This window comes from Oryzias latipes, chromosome 23 (assembly GCF_002234675.1).
Source record: "Oryzias latipes chromosome 23, ASM223467v1".
In the NCBI taxonomy this organism is placed as follows: Eukaryota; Metazoa; Chordata; class Actinopteri; order Beloniformes; family Adrianichthyidae; genus Oryzias; species Oryzias latipes.
In genome coordinates this window covers 16,716,925-16,734,955 of record NC_019881.2, presented here as the reverse complement: position 1 = coordinate 16,734,955, position 18,031 = coordinate 16,716,925, and the positions used below count along the sequence as shown (strand labels likewise).

At 36.9% G+C, this 18,031-nt stretch overlaps 1 long non-coding RNA gene across 4 annotated transcripts in view; it reads left to right on the top strand.

The window, feature by feature from the left end:
* Nucleotides 1–138: 138 nt before the first annotated feature.
* LOC110017635 overlaps nt 139–18,031 on the top strand; it is a 91,804-nt gene continuing 73,911 nt past the window's right edge. For all 4 annotated transcript variants that reach the window (XR_002872817.1, XR_002872816.1, XR_002293097.2 and 1 more), the window contains exons 1-2: nt 139–1,657; nt 2,116–2,200. This is a non-coding gene — a long non-coding RNA (uncharacterized LOC110017635). The remainder of the gene's footprint in view (nt 1,658–2,115; nt 2,201–18,031) is intronic.

Genomic DNA, 18,031 nt, shown 5'->3' with positions numbered 1-18,031 from the left:
CCATCCAGAGAGACTATCTGATCAGATAGAGCATCTCTTAGGCGGTTAACACAGTATTTTACTATACTAAAGAAGCTACTTAAAGCATATGAATGTGAATATTAAACCAGATAACACCAAGTTAGGAATAAGCAATCAGGCTAATACCAAACAGGAGCAAAGTCAAGCAACGATCCAGCGCTGGTTTATGCACCTAGGAATGACCTCCTCCCTAACAATTTACCTTAGACAAATTTATCTGGTCGGCTTGTAGGAATATACATCAATTCATTGATTAAGTAAAGTAATTGTTACCCCCTTTGATGCCCCTCACTATAGAGCACAAAAGAGGTGTGTTCTCTTTTAAAGTTTAGTTCCTTAGATATAAATAGAGACCTTTATTGGCTTTTGGAATGCCATTTTTATCTTTGGATTTTAACTTATCAGTTGGTTCATCTTTGACAGAATCTTCCATTTTCAGATCATTGTTTCAGGGCTTAAACATTCTATTTTAATGCCACTTTTTAGGGGATAGGAATGATTTGGGTTCCTTCCTAATTGTCATTCTGGCTTCAAATTTAAAAGAAAATTTTGCTTTTAAACATTGGTATTGTTTAAGATTTATGTTTCTATTTGTTCACCCTTCATGGAAGAGGGTTAACAACCAAAAATAGACTGCATGTGTGTATTATTTACAATGAGTTAGATTGTTGTCCTTCCACTCAAAGGGAAGTATGGGCTGCTTACTTATTATCAAAATTTAAAGAACACTAAATACCAATTAAATTGTTGTTTTAAGGACGACAATTTGGCGGTAAAATACTAAAATCGGAGCATAAACCCTTTGACAGAATTTCACGATGTCAGCACTTATATCTGTGCGCATTCATGCCCATCTACCCGTTCGTATATCTAGGCCAGCCGCCTTTTCGTAACGTACAGAGGCCTGACCCCACTTTTATCGCTTTATCTTCTCCTATCTGCTCTGCTGCGACGTTCAAGATCAAGTGACAAGCGCTGCGTGCAACTTCTCCAGCAGCGTTGACATGCAGGCACGTGTCCGCGTGCGCAAGCTGCCGGCTCGTGACGCCTGACTGGAGGCACGCGCGGCTGCTCACGAGCCCTTCCTGCTTTGATGGTGTGGCCTTGAAAAAAGAACAAAAAAAAAAAAAAAAAGAAGGGAAGAAAAATGAAACAGCAGTCAATACTAAACGTCCACTGGTTGCTATGGGGAATTTCCTAATTCAGACGTCAACAACTGTTTTTGACAGTTCTTTTTAATTTTAGCACAGCAAACTGGCTATTTATTTATAAATGACTTTTAACATTTTCCAAATCCAAAAAAGGTGCTTTTAGATTTTGTAAAATCATTTTTCTTTTTGCTAAAACAAAGAGTGAAGACCGTGTTTTCTTGATTACTTGATGCAGAACATCTGCTGGAACAGCCAGTGCAGAACAGGCTGCAATTCTGCTTCCACTTTGTAGTCTGTCTGTCTTCATGCTTTGTACCACAACAGATTAAGCACATCCTATTGATTTAAGTTCATTTAGCCTTACTGAAAGTTACCAAATTAAAGAAGAAGTTAATGTAATTTTAATTTAAAAGGCACCATGCAGCCTAATTCCTGGGATTTTAGTGTGCTAGCTGCTGGCCAAAGCTGACTAAATAACAAGCAAGGTAGGTATTGCATAATTACTTTGTCATGGATAGCCAAATTAATTTCGATTAAATCTCTACATGTATTAATTATATTAACTTTCTTAAAAACCTCAATATTTTTTGTATCTTCTGCTTTAAAGTTTACTGGTTCAACATTTAAACCCTTGCTTCCCTATGAGAATGTATGCTTTGACATTTTCCTTATATATTTTGAGCTCATAATACAATAAATAAAAAGCAAAATGGCAATGTTAATCGTAAAGACCATGTTAAATGATGCAAAATAAATTTACTTCAGACTCTTATGGGATAATTTTGCTCTTTAGAGCACAGTGCAGTAAATAACTTACAATCACCTGTTGTTCTGACTGCAATGTTTCACCCATCCAACTATGAATTTAAAATAATTAATTATATTTAACTTTGACAATCTGGTATATTTTTGTTACCCTTACGTCCTCTTTTTGCCCCAGCAGCCATCCTTGCATGCTCTCGATGGAAAAGCCCTGTCCAAATGTCATATAGCTGTGGTCTGCCTAACAAGATGCTTCCCAAACCTGGGTAAGATTTGATACATCTATTAAAGGGTTGAAGGTAATCATTTATTAAGTATTATGATGTTAAACATACAGCTATTGCTTTATATACAAGCATCATTGGGTTTTCTATGGCAGTGTGTGATTCAATCTAAAATATCATTGTAATAATGGAATACAATATTAATTTAACAGACAAAACAAAAATCAAATAATATTGCATTTTACCATGGAATTGGTTTGGTCTGTTCAGTATATTGAATCTCAATAGAGCCGCATTCACGATTTTGTTAATTTCTGGAATTTAAGAGTTTTTAAAAGATACAATTTTAAATTTATTTTAAAGTGACTATACTCTTCAAACTAAGCACTTTTTACGTCTTTCTTCCTCCAAGTGTCTTGTTTGTATTTTTTCATTGTATGATGTTGAATGACAGTCGTTAGGCATAACCCAGATAGGATTACAGGAAAATCGATCATCTGTAAAATTTGGCAAAAGTTTTATTTCTATATCAAGTTATTTATTTATTTCTTTACAAAGTTACCTAAATAACTAGAAATAAAAATGTAATCTACTTTAGAACTACAAAAAAACTACACATTTTTTTTTTCCTTTAAGATAATTGAGGAACAAAAAATGTTGACATATCAATTAAAATTGTACATTGACCCTTTCCATATCACATGACAAGGCCCTTTGGTTATTCTTTGGTTTGTTCTCCCAGAGATTGAGTACTGTACGTTCATTGTAACCATAGTTTGAACATCTTTTCCATTTTAACCAGCAAAATTGAAAGCACTACATAACAACACCAGTTAGTTAAAGACAATTTCTTCTCGCCTCACTCCATTTACCTAAGTCAATATCTAATCTCCTCCTTCCTACTTCTGACGTTTCCATTGATCACTCAGACAGGTTTTACCATTCTCTTTAACTCGTATATTAATGATTTACGGCCTTCTGTTTTCCTTTTACATACACATTCCGTCAAACTGAAAGCTTTGGTAAATAAGTGCGATGAGGGTAAACCAGATAACAGCAACAAAGAGACAAAACAAAAAGGGGGGGCTGACATAAACAAGTGTGGAATTAAGCCAATAGGGCACAAATGTGTGCATTTAAACATACGTGTAAGCTATGTATTTGGGATAAAGAGGAAAAAGTTGGATTGTAACTGTCTTCATGTGGGCACTGACCCAGATGGTTGATGTGTGCACTAACTGCTGATGCCATCTGCTGGCTAAAACCCTAAACTACAGGCACGCTGTTCAGGGACATCTGCATGGCATTTGTAAAAGCAAAACTACATGTCTTATTCATATTCAGTCAGCTTTGGTTTGTTTTTTTCTTTTTCCATTTGGATTCCTCAGTTCTATTTAACAAGGTTAAACAAAGATGTTTCTATCGAGATGCACATAGGACTTGAGTGTCTTTTATCAAATCAGTACTGAAGTATCACTGCCGATTCAGTGAGTCAACTGTCACTGTGAAGTCTGACATCAAACCTTTGAAATATCCTTCAAATCAAGCACAATTTGCTCAACAGTGTTGCATTTATGAATGAATGAGCTTTTACCCCTTGGTATTTTTTGCCTATTTGGAATTTAAATGTATGCAGAGATCAAAGCCCCTCCTTATGAGACAGAGGTGGTGCAATATGCAGAAACCCCTAGACCAGTCACAACCGTTCTTGCCACGGCTGTTTTGCAGCCTTAAATTCATGGTGATGTCTTTCAGTAAACCACCTCCAGGGGGCAGAAGTGCTCAGCAGTGCCTTTCCTCTCATTCTTTTATCTCCCACTCTGTCTTCCTAATCTTTTCTCCTCAGCATTTTGTCTCCACACAGGCATGGCTGCCCTGCATCCTCATTTGTTCCACACTGGCCTCTCTTCTTCAGATGCTGGTTTGGGTTTTATAGTCTTGGTTTAGGGTTGCTCCTGTGTAACCTCTCTCAGATGGCATTTTGAATGACCTAATGCAGTTTTTTTGTTGTCATGCAATCATTTCAAATAGTCAAGCATTTCAATCTTCTTTCCAGTTAAGATCTGGCACATTGACATTGAGATGGTTTGACTTTGATTTTAGTTAGCCTTCACCTTGGCGTTTGGTTTCTCCTCATATGCATTTTTTTCATTAGGAGCATTAAAGCCCCATTGTTCACCCCCTGCTTTCTAAATCATGTATGCATTACTTGAATAAAGTGAGACTTAAAAAAATCACATACTGGGGGTCACAGTTAAGAGACCTAAATTTTTAAACGGATGGAATCCTGATGTAAAAAGAATGGAATTGAGAAAAGACAGGAATGTTACTAGAAGGTAGCTGAGTAACTATGATGTGTAGGACTGATGTCAAAGAAACCTTTGGGAGCTGTAGAAGGCAGAAAGCAATGGACCTCAAGGACCTTGAAAGGATGAATTGAATGCTTACGATGCACAATTTAATACTAGGCTCTATAACCAAAAACCTTTCATTTTTTATCATTAATTAATGATAATAATTAACATTATTAATGATAATGTTAATTGCCAGAACCAAAAAAAGAGTGAAGATGGAAAGGACACTCTGGATCTCTGGAGTCTTGGACTAGTGTGTACCTAATAAACTCATACACACTTTGTGACCATACAGATAAGAACAAGTATTAAAGGCACAAATTGGACTTTCTTGGTCAGCAGAGTTGTTACCACTCCTTCCTTCATTGTGCTTTTTGGAGCAGGAAACTACTTCTAATAAATGTAAAGGGTTGGCTGCAGCTTAGCCATGATCTAGTGTTTTGAAGGTGAATTTGATGCCACTTTTTTTTTTTTTTTTTCAAAAATTATTTTTCATGGTTTTTAAAAGCTTAACTTTGGACAATTTGATTGTTTGCATGAACATGTATTTAATTTGCTCCGTGTATTTTCCGCACTATAAAGCAAACTTCAAAGCCTTATTTATTTATCTATTTTTCCAAAAATTGATCATTTCTGGTTGAGCTTACAGATTTCCGAAGCAATTTTGAGACATAAGGCGCTTGATCAAAATGCCAGTCTGTTTTTGTATGAGTTGGAAACGAGGTTGGGAGTTATTGTAAATATACTCACGTATAGTGATGTCAGACTTTTTATTTCTTTTTTATTTTATTTTTTTTAATACATATTACTAACAAGATTGGGAGTCAGTGTCTACAGTTATGTTGGTTTTAGCGGTATCAGTCTGATTTTTGATGTGTTGTAATCAAGGTTGGGTGGCCATGGTGCAGAGGTAGGGCCGTCTACATCTGATCGGAAGAGTGCAGGTTTGTTTTCCGCCTTGCCCTTTGTTGAAGTGTCCTTGGGCACACACTGTCAGCATGTGGTAGAGTGAATGGGACTGACTGTAAAGCGCGTTCGGCTTTCAGGGAGGGTAGTGGTTTACAAGCATACGCCGTTTACCATTTATTATAAAGATAGTAACGTGTAGCAGAGACAGACTCACTTAGCATTTTTAAATCTGCTCTTAAAACATATTTTTTCTGTTTGGCTTTTAACTGAGTTGGAATCCGGACCTATTTTATGTGTTGTATGCTTTATATTTTCATGTGCTTTTATTAATTTTTGTGTTGTTCAGCACTTTGGTGAACCTTGTTCTGTTTAAAGTGCTTTATAAATAAAGTTGAGTTGAGTTGAGTAGCAGTGCCGGAGTATGTATTTTTTTTTCCGTGTTACACCAAGGATGGGAGTTGGTGTATTCACAGTAACATTTGTTTCAGCTGTATCAGTCTGTTTTATAATGTGTTGCAAAAATCAAGGTTGGGGTTTATTGTAATGCGTGATTAATGTGTTGTTACAAACATGTTCTAGAGTTACTGTGAACATAATTAATATAGTCTTGACTGACGGACTTACCTCTGACGTTTGTCTCACTTAATGCGCCTTATTGACATGAACTCAAAAAGAGATCTTTCATTAATGGTGCGCCTTATAATCTGGTGCGCCCTATAGTGCAGAAAATATGGTGCAAATAATTAACTTTTTAATGCTTATAGGAAATAGGAACTGCCCAATTTTCCATTTTTCTTAGAACAAGAATGACGTGATCAGTGCTAACTTGGTATCAGCATGAGAGGTGAAGGAGTTCAGCTTGCATTTCATTCTATTTTTGGTACAGACTGTCTTCTTTTTTGGACAGATGGCTAGACTGTATTAGCCATAAGCTTTGCACACTGAAACATCTTAATATTCTTGGACAAGTTGAGCATTTTGGTGGATGTAACTGACTTCTGTTCAGAAAGCTGTTGTTTGAAATGGATCACAGAATCGATGCTGGGATCAAAGCAAGTAACAAAGCCTATCATTGATTGTGGTGGGAAAGGATCTTTTCATCTGTGTGAAATGGCTTATCAAAGTCTTTATTCTTTGTCCACTACAAACCCACATGAAAGAGTATAGGTGACAGAAATTTTAATTATGTGTCTTGTAGTTACAAATTACAGCGAACACCCACTGATGTTAACTTTTTATTCAAAACACAGGAGCTATTTTGACTCTGCTTGTTACAGTGTTCGTGTTTGGACACCATTAGACAAAAATACACTTGTTTGCTATTTTTCTTTATAGTTCTAGACATTTATTTACTTATACTGTAGGATTTGGCACTGGGCAGGTCTCATCGTTAAGATTTGCTGCTCTGACATAAGAGGATAATCACTCATCTCATGCCAGTGTACTTGTCAATCTGCTGAACCATAGGCGTTCTCACATTGCCCTGGAAAATGTGCCTTGTGAAACCAATTTGCATATTCATAACCTTCTGACATGGAACAAAAAATAAATGGAAAACTGGTTCAAACCTTGTTAAAATACAGAAATAAAGTATTATCACACAGTTTGAGAAATCAAGTGGAAAAAACAAGAGGCTTAAAATTATTAAAAGAACAAATGCTAATATTCATAGCTAAAAATGGTATTAAAATAACTTAAGTTTTTCTGAGATCTAATTATCTTGTAATTGTCATTTAAAAAGTGCTCTTTGGTCAGTGCAACATTCGTACACTAAACAATAATTGAACATGATAAAAATAAAAAAAGGATCACATTGTGTTTCATGTGCACGGGTCACCACAAACACTGGAAGACTATGCTTTTTCCATTTTTGGCTCTGTTATGGAATAATATGGCTGCATAGCTGCACAGTACATCCGAACTTAAGTTTTTAAACGTCAACCAAAAACTGACCTTTTTGAATGGCTTTTAATACTTCATAGTCTGGCATTTTATTTTCTTTAATTTGTTTTATTGCTTTCTTATTTGGCTTTTATGCAGAGATCAAAGCCCCTCAAAGCTTTTATTTTATTGCTTTTTTGTAATCTTGTACTCTATTTTTTTATTTTTTTTATTTTGTTCTTAGCCTAATTTTAGACTTTCTTTACTTTATTTCATCTATTTGTATAGCAAATGTATGTATATGTATTTTGTGTTTTATGCTTTTAACATCATGGCCAGGGGACTACAGAGGAAAACTAGACTTATGCCTAATTCTAACTTCTTTAACCATGTTTAATTATGTATTTTAAATTGCTCTGTCCCCCTTAAAATAAACTATTACTATCTAACTCTTACCATTAGCGGTGGGAAAACGAGGCGGAATATTGTCACATCATCAAAGTCTTAAACAAGGTTGACAAAACCATCTTCAACAATTTGTTTCTGTAAGTGAAGCTTTACTTCAAATGAAAATTTAAACAAAATCTAGGTTGCTTTGGTTTATAGATTACTGAGTGGGGTTTTTAAACGGCCATTGTTAAATCAATCTGAGCTCTAAATAGAGTTAGAACGACTTGGTAAAAGAGACCAGATCTTTATGGAACTTACTGTGGAAGAGGGTCTGGAGGTGGAGGACACAAAGTAAAGCTTTTTATTTTCAAAACGTCTATCAGTTCTATCAAGAAAAACACAGACCACTCGACCCAAGCATACTACATACTACAGTTGGTTTAAGATTTTTGATCAAGCCTAATTCCCCATGATAGACTGTATCCAAGACATGTCGACATGATTAAGAGGAGTGAATATTAATGACGGCACTGTAATCCAGCACAGAGATAAAAGTGGAATGCTCCAGATGCAGCATTGCCTCTGGATTAATTGTTTCACTACACTGCACAACTGTGCACAGCCTGTTTGAAACAGATGATTCTGGAATCTAATCACCTTGCACATTGCCTGCCTTCCAATAATCTAGGATTGCTCATCAGTTAATAATAAAACTACCTGTTGACAACACAGCTAATCATTTTGGCCTTTAAAGCAGATTCAATGTCTTCTGTAATTTTTCTAATGGATGAAATGACCTCACTTTTGACGTCAAGGTCAACAGTTTATCTGATGGTGTGGTTCCATGTTCTAGGTTCTGGTCTGGCTTTTTTTATAGGTGAAGCTTGAACAGAAAAAATGTGAACGTGCTTTGACTGCCACCCGCTGACATACACTATTGCCACAGTTATCAACACTAATGTCACAGACAGCATCTTTTAACCCTTCCTGAGGCAGCCATTGCCGCTAGTTATTATGATATGGACTAGTACTTCATGATTTATGCTTTTTCGAGCATGTATATATATAGTAGGGGTCTGCAAACTGATGCTTCGGAGCCACACATGGCTCTTTGACCCCCTTTTTTTGTGGCCCTTTGGTCAAAGAGAAAAAGGAAATTTTAAATTTTAAAAAGTAATTTATTTTTTATTTTTGACTAAACAGCTCATTAAGTAAAGCAGAAACATCAGATAAGTCAAACTTTGGCATATGGCAAATGGCATACTCTTAAACAGCGCTTTTCTACCTTCTTCGAAGGCCCAAAGCGCTTTAGTCACAGTCCCATTCACACACACACATTCACTTTCACTTTATTCAACATTCAGAAACAGTTGAAGCACAGTACGCATCACTTAACAAGGATCTTGACTACGTTACCTGGAATGGTCCAACAATCCATCAAGCAGTGCAGCTTTTTAGTTTACCAAATTCAAACATTTGACAGCTTTTTGGTACCACAAAACATCAATTTCAGGTCAGTAAGCACAACCAGAGTAGAAAATGAAGGCGCATCAGATTATAAGGTGGAAAAAAAATGTATTGACAAAATTCAAAGATTTTGAATTGGGTTAGGGAGAAGCCGTAGAAGGTGAAGAATTTGGATTTGGCCTTAAAGTGCGTCACATGGTCCAAAAAATGGTTCAATTGACTAGCTCTGATTTAATTTTAGTTGGTTGGATTCACAAATTTCTTGCTGAGATACACAAACAACGATGAAATAATTTGTAAATACTTTTTTTTAAAATTTTAAATCACTGCTGACATTACACAGTCTACTACTAAATTTGCTGCAGTGAGATCATCCTATGTGGCACAAGGTGTTTTTCATCTAAAAGGAAGTGAACATGTGCCAAAAGTTTTAAACTATTTCATCTTTTGAAAAAAAGTTGTTTTCATGCAAAAAAAACAAAGGATGAAGTGAGACTTTGAGGCTCCTAGGGATTGTGGTCGGTGAGAAATTGACCCTAATGGCTCTTTAAGAGTTGAGGGTTGCAGAACCCTGATGTACATTGTAAACAAAATCCTTTCTGGCATCATAGGAGCAAAAGTTATGCTGTCAGGTCTTTGAAGTGCAGGTGTAAAATCAAAATCTCCAACTTTGAACCAGATGGAGTGAGATTCAAGGAAAGTGGCTGTGGTGGGTAAGCAGGACGGATTGGATGCTATTAAAACTTAATTACATTTTAATTGTAATTTGGTCTAACCAATCCCCCATAAAGTCCAATAACATGATACTTCCCCAAGCATTAATTGCAAATAACAAGCTTAAATCTTCCATCTATGTGGCTGACACCCCTTATTAGTTAAGAAATGATTTTCTGAGCTCTGACACTTCTTTTTGTGCAGGCGATCATTCGTCAATTACAGCAGCACATGCCAAATGAAGCTGTGTTGTCGCAGTTGCTAGGGATCATGTTGCTATGTGCTGATATTCCCTTTTAATATTCAGAAAGGTTGACTCTTTGGTTCTATGGTTGGCAAGACATTTTGCAAAATTTAGAGTTTGGCTTTAGTAGTGATTGATGCCTCCACTGCTTTCTCAATTAGTGCTGTCAAACATGCACTCTCATCACTCTTTGCATCAAGGATCTATACATGCAGTCTATAATTTCATTCTGTGTCAGTGTTTTAACCAGACATAAAGCTGTCCATCAGGGACTCCATAAAATTGATAGTATGCAAGATAAAGGACTTTTTTTCATATGTTGGCTAGTCTATTATGCAAAATATTCTGCTACTACAACACATTTTGTTTTTTTTTGATGTGTAGAAAAAATATATTTCTCTTGACTGCACGTCATCAGCGTTATTTTAAATAATTTCGTCTCCGGTTTCCCTTTAAGTTTAGTTTCTTCTAATCTTTTTAATCTTTTTACAAGACAAAAAAATTTGCAAAAAGTCTGTTCTTAATTTATTTTTTGTAAATGTCACAATGTTTTTTATCTTTTTTTTTGTTTTTCTTAAGCTCATTTCCCCCAGTACTCCTAAAGTTTGTGAACCAAAGATTGCAAAGTAACTAACATAGAAGCACAACATGCTTTAATGTTCTTAAAAAGTTCTGTTCTCTACAGTTTAAACAATCTTTTAATTTGAAATCTTTCTTTTCCTGCTGACAGTAAAACAATTTGAGGCTTGTTGTGTTGCAAAAATAAAAACCTATCAGCAAACTTTTGTCTTTTTCTCTATCTTGTCTTGTTTTATCCATTTGACTTGAATGCAAAATAAATGAAGAAGGTCTTGTTGGTAGGGGGAGAGAAAAGTATAAAATTTCTTAAGTTAATAATAAATTGTCAATATATAACTATTTTAATTACAAAAAAGAAATTAAATCCCAAATATTCATTCACTTCAAAGCATTGTTTTAATATCTTTCTTTAAAAGTTGAACTATAGTTTATATTCATTATTAAAACAATTGAGTTACAAAACAACTTCACATTTAATTATATAATTTATTTAATATTTAAATCTGCAAATATGCCTGGGATAAGAGTGTGGCTCAATAAAATGTTTTTTTTTTACACAGCTAAGTTGACTGAAACTGAGTATCTGTATGTGTATTTATTTTTAAAAGCCATTTTTTAATTGAAACTAGCATTTTCTTTCAAGAAATGATTTACTGATATGTTTTGCTTTATGTAAAAGTTTTGCACCAGACTATAAAACGATAAGGGGAAAAGAAAATTTAAGAAAGAAAACAAGGAAAAGGCGAGAACAAAGGATGAGGTACAGAAAAACAAAATATTGGACATCAATTTTAAATTGTGTGTATATATATATGTCTTAACTATTATATTTATGTCTTAACTTATGTCTTAATTAAAACCCATAGCGCTTTACAGTCACAGTCCCGTTCTCCCATACACACACATATTCACACACTGAAAGGGTTCAGCTGCCACACACCAAATTGTTACCACCAGGAGCATTGTGGGGTTCAGTGTTTTACCCAAAGACATTTCGACACATGGGAGGGCAAGGCGGAAACCGAACCTGCAGTTCTCTGATTAGAGGTTGACTGCTCTACCTCTGCATTCCATCCTCCCCTATAAAGAGAGCAAAGATACAAATAGACAATAACAGTTTACCAGTAGGGCTGCATTTTCATTGATCAGGCAAGTCTGCATCATCTGTGCAGAGGTGAACAGGTGTGTTCAGGTGAGTGTGCGTTCACTAGATTTTCACCACAATGCTACTGAATGTTGAAGGGAAGGTGTGAACCCCAGATCTGTCCTGCCTCCAAGATCCAGGAAGAACCAATGCATCAAGACACCATCCACCCAGACACCGGACTGGAGAGCCAGAGGCTTAGCCAAGTGGTTGTAGCATCTGCCAGTGGAAACATTTCAATTTAACATGTTACTTAGGTACTTAACTTTAAATAAATGAATTTAAACTTAGACATGTTGACTTTTTAAAAGTGAAAAGGTAAAACTTGAGGGCAAAATAAATCTATCTGTATTTTCTTTGTGGTCTTCATAAAGAACAAATGGTTCCCTAAAAAAAAAAAAAAATTTTCCTATGTGAGAGCTTGTCACATTGTGAAACGCTGTGATCATTATATGTCAAAAACAACCTTGATATCATCACTCCCCTTCACATGCTTAGGCTAACTGTGGAATAAAGTTGACATGAACCCCCCCCCCCCCCCCCCCTTTACTGCTCTTCCAACTGTGCTGACATTTTAGCTCTAGTGATTCTGTCAGTGTGAAAGAATCATCCTATACAGCTATCCCCCTCTGCACCCCAGGGCTGTCAACTCCCTATTTGGTATATGTGTTGTAAATTCTCAGCATCAACCAATGTTATTTTTCCAGTGAGTGCTTCAGCCTGCTGTGTGTCATGGGGAGTGAAGGCCCCTTGTAGCTTTTCAAACTCTCTAAATCCATCCACAATGATTCTATAACCACATGTCAAAGTTCAAAAAACACAATCGTCTCAGTCTTTCCAATGATATTACTGTCTTATCCACTAACATCACTTTGCAGCTGTTCATACTTTCAATCTGCCTCATTTTCACCAAATACAATAGTCCAAGTTAGTTTTGTGCAGAAAAAAATCATGTTTTTGGTGTTTTTAACATGTTCTTGTGGCATTTTTCTGATAATGGAGGACAGATATAAAGAAAATTAAGCTTAAAATTGCACCGTTAATTTTGGGTCAGGAGTGTGAGGGGCTGTAAGCATGTAAACGAGAGATGATGGGAAATGAGGGCAGGCTAAGGCTGCGCCAACAGCCCCACAACGAACGACTCAGAGGCACATTTTTGCAGAAACTGTGTCTTAGAAAAGAACACAGGTTTGCTGGGAACACTGTGAAAATAGATCAAAAGATGATCAGAGTGGGACTTTCAGTTGTGGGACAAATTAAAATCCCCTTATGGACCTTTGGGAAGAATACAAGTTGTTTCCATTTTTAGGGACCAGTTTATATATTGTGTATGCCATTTAATAAAATAAGCGCTTTTTGCCAGAGTGTTGAATAGGAAAGAGTTTAATGTGCTTGGGCGCTTGGCCTGGTCTGTCTAATGTGCTTAGCATCAGGATACAGTGTGACTGCACTGAGTTGGCTGGCATTGCCGGGCATGCCCCTTGTACCTCCACGGGGCTTTTAGAAAGTGCACATTTGAACAAAATGTCAGTTTTGCTGTAGAGCGTCACAATTACTCTTTCAGCTGCGCACTCTCTTGTCTTTTTCGTGTTTTGGCATTTATGAGTTAAATCATCCACTTAAGAGTAAGAAGAGGATGTAAATGCCGAGCAGATGTGATGTAATATGTACTCGCCGTTCGGTGCCTAAAGACTACGTGTACATGTAAAACACTACAGCACCAGATGCAGATGTGGTGTTCACAGATGCTACGCTAAATATGTCCACTTGAAAGCAGGATTTGTGCACGACTGGAGTTCAGTAATCTTAGTATGTTAATTAGAAGCAGCATATATTGCCTCAACCCAAAATGTTATGTTCACAGTTATGCATTTATGATAATAAACATTTTTGAAGTTGCAAAAGAGGCACCAGGGGCCATATGAAGATATGTTGGAAAAGTTACTTAGTCCTTGAAAATAATTTGAGTCTAGTTATTACAGCTTTATTGCTGTGGATGACATCAATTTCTCTGGTTTCTGACAGCACATCATCCTGACTTTTCCGTAATGGCTTTGGGTGGCAGATCAGGACTGGTAAGAATAAATTAGAAATGAATCCTAGAGCTACATATTAGGAGCTTTTTTTTTTTTTTTTTTAAATGGTGGCACTTTGATGGAAAAAAGGAGCCATGTAATCACTCAGACTAGACTTTGATTAAGCATTAAAGTGAACTAGTAAAAGTGCGGATGTCACGGTGACTGAGCTTATGTGAATCTCACTGTTCATCCTCTATTTCTTCCCTAATTCCAACCTTTCTGCATTCACCATTACGAAAGCCTTCTGTTTTATAGTGCATTTACTTCATCATTCCTGTTTGTGTGTCTTTTCTGCCTGTCCTCTCTCTGTTCCATCCAGTGGTCTGTATCAGCTTTGCTGTATTTCTCGGGTAGTTGGAGCTGTTTTTTCGACATTTCCTTCCTTTTCACTTTCACAATCTTGTTTCTAGGTGTCCTACAGACTCTGCTTTTCCCTCTTTGCTGTTTTAATGGCCAGCTGCTATCTGATCAGATTTGCAAGATGATAATTATGATATCTTGTCGAGTCATGAGTGCTTAAAGTCCCACTCCGATCATTTTTGATGCATTTTAAAAGCTTTCCCAGTGATCTTCTTAATATGACTATGCCATTTTTAACCAAAAGAAAACACAAAAATAAAAAGATGGTAAACGGCGTATGCATATATAGCACTTTTCTACTTTCTTTGAAGGCCCAAAGCGCTTCACAGTACCATTCACTCTTTTACACACTGATGGCGGCTCCGCTGCAAAACACTGGCGCCAAACTTCCACCAGAGGCAAGGTGGGGTTCAGTGTCTTGCCCAAGGACACTTCGACACATGGGCGTGCAGGGCGGGAATCGAACCTGCACTCTTACCATGAGAGGGCAACCGCCCTACCACTGCACCAAGACAACTGTTGTTTTCATGAACATTGTTTCTAAGCCCGATTCCAGGTTGGAATAGAGAAGCGCAGACGCACGTTAATGGAAATGGATGCATCAGAATGAAGTGGAACAGGGAGCTTGGGGCCTGCCAAATGTAGCACCTATGTCACAGCTACAGGCTTCTGATTCACAATAATTATAATAAATGACCAGAAACACAATTTTATGCTTGATTTACTTTGTACATCAACTCCACCATGAGCAAAAAGCCACAAGAACATGTTCTAAAAGCCAAAAACACAAATTTCATTGAAGTAGGTCTTTAAACCTAAAGAAAATGTTTTTTCTGCACCTAGGTATTCATCATTACTCTGTTTCTAAGCTGTACAAGTGCAGACACCCTTTTTGTGATTACATCATTTTAAAAATATTAAATTAAGAGTTATTAATACATAAAAGGAGTGTACAAAGTTGTTTTCAGTATTTTTAAAATTGCATAACTTTTGATTGTTTGTTTAGATTTGGATCAACCCTCCCATCTTCTGGTCCCAAATTTAACATGAGCCAGAAAGTAAAGTATGGTGATGCTCCACCAAAAAAAATCTAGACAGGTTACAGAAGGGAACAAGCTTCTATTGACTCTGAAATGAAAAAGTCCAAGGAAAAACTGTGAGGAGTAAACGCCAGTCATCATCTCCTTCCCACTTCAGGATGTATTCACTCAATCCAATCAGTGACGTCAGAGACCAATGTAAATCTTTGGGATGGTGGTCTTGATTCCTGTTTCTTCCATTTGTCACATTTTCACTACTTAACTTAAAAAAGAAAATCCAGTGTGGAAGATCCCTTCATTGTGTGGGCTGGCTTGTGTTTGCACTTCAGTCTTTCCCCGCTTGTCGGCTGTTGTGTTCATCACTTTCTCCTCCCTTGTCTTGATTTGTTGGGTCAGAGTGTTTTTTCACCTTGTGCTGTGCAGGACTCCAGATCAGTGTCAAGTGCATTCATGTGTCTTGTGAAGACATTCTCCATGGCAGCTTGGGGCAACCTGCACATTTCTTTCCAGATGGAATGTGGCCATCCTCCATGTCATGGAAAATGGTCCAACAAGCACAGCATGTGTTGTCTGAGCATAATGAAAAGGTTGGGAAGGTCAGCATGAGATTGCTTGAGACATGAAGACCCTGTCTTGTCCTGGATAGTTCCTGGATATGCTAAGTTTTCACAGCTATCTAGGGTTTAGATCTTGGAGACACTCCCAAATCGAGATGCAGTGATAAATAAGGACACATTTTTTTTCAAGAAGAGGTTATTGTGTGCAGGAAATCTAATGCTGAGGTCTGTTATTAGTGCTGTTCTTGTGTTAGTTCATTTGTCTTTGTATCATTCAGTTACCTCTGCTGAGCTCCTTCTTCCTGTCCCCTTCAGAGGCCTTATTTACCGTAACAGGAATAGAAATTTCCTTTCAGGATTTGATCTGGTCTGGGGAATAGCTGCCTTTTCCTCTGGCTCTATTAGAGGCCAAGTTGTCAGTAGTCTCACTAAGCACTTCTTTTAGCTTTTCTGTGGTCGGTTGGCACTTGTTGATGCTAAAAACTGACATGTCTGGTAGTGGTTTTGATTGCAGTCCTATAGCTGATCGTATCAAACTGTTGAGTTTTGGGGATATACTGCTTTCTAAATACACATTGGTGATAATGATCAACATGGCAGCAGTTCAAAGTGTTAACGCCTTAGTCACATGTACCTGTGCTGGGGTTGCAAGTTTTTGGGTTGTCCTGGCCCATGGAGGGTCGTAGACAGGAGTGACCGCATTTTCAAAGGAGCACAGGTGGATCTTGTAGTTCCACTGTGGCACATGCAGCCAACCTAAGGGACGTTATAAAAATGGGACGCATGGTTGTCGTGTGTGTGTGGTAAGTGCTTTGTGAAGAATTTGTAAGGAAAATGTAAGTAAACGCACTTATGACACACTGGTGATGCTGTCATATGGTGACCTAAAGCTATGGTCATACTGCCTTTGACAACAAACGTTCAAGCGACTACTTCCAATGTGTTTTAGATTTTTTGGTTTGTATGAGTTGTATAAAAAAAAGTATTGGTGCATGCCTGTATAAAAATATGTGCATGAACTTTTCCACTCTAAAGGCTCACCAAGTCGATCTTAAAATGTCGTGTGGGCCACCTGCATGCCCCAAACAGCCTGTATCTGGGCAGTTGAGACTAAGACATAAAATGCTTTTGCAATATGTCATCCCCTGAGACATTCCTTGGCATTGAATTAGATGTTGAACTGCGGCTTGATGCTTACATTTAAAACGAAAGCTAAACCAAAGGAATCCGAAAAAACAGCTGATAGAAGGTAGTTCCACTGCTCACTTCAAGCAAGCAGATATTTGAAGAAATGGATGTTTGATCAAGATATATCAATTAGCTGGAGAAACTTTGAATAATACATGAATGTCACCCTTGGCTCACTCAGCTGAAAATAAAACAAAAATCTTTGAGCCTGATAAGATAATATCTACTTGGAGAGAATCTGGGCCATGTGATGGTTTAGCTGTAACTGCCCCCAGTAGATTTACTGATTTGTGGCTCAGTGTGAAATATTTTCAAGGACATATTGGCTGCTGTTAGAATTTACCTTGAAAAAAAAAAAAAAAACAGTTCTGGCTGAAACCGTGTGAGTGAAATGATAATTTCTGCTTGAAGTAAGCGATTGCTTGTTTTAAAATTCAAATTGCTGCTGTTGTTCCCTTGAAGTGTCACTATCTTCACTTCCCATGTGTATATTTCTGACTCCTTACACAGAAAAGAGTATAACGCTTCATCTGAGATGACATTGCCTGTGAATGTTAAAAAATCAGTTATGTTGGTGTTTTTAGATTTTACAGGTGTTTGATATGAGCACAATTTTGCTGAGAGAGGTTGAACTTAAACATTATCTAACCAGTTTTAAAGACTCATGTGATTACGAAGAATTAGTCTCTGTAATTTAATACTTTTTTATTCTTTTTCCTTTTCAACACGTGGAATGTGACTTGAAGCCCTGAGCGCATACATTTTTATCTATGAAGGGCAACTGCATTTTAGACATGATAATGAAACATTAAAATTTTAATTTTTCATCAAAGGCTAGTCCCATTTTGCAATTAAAATAAACCCACTCTGTTCCTCCTTGCTCTGCTTTTATGTTTCCTTTTAAAAGGATAAATTAGACATTTTTAAATCCTATTTTGAAAAGCCTACATTCGCCTTTTATTTACAAG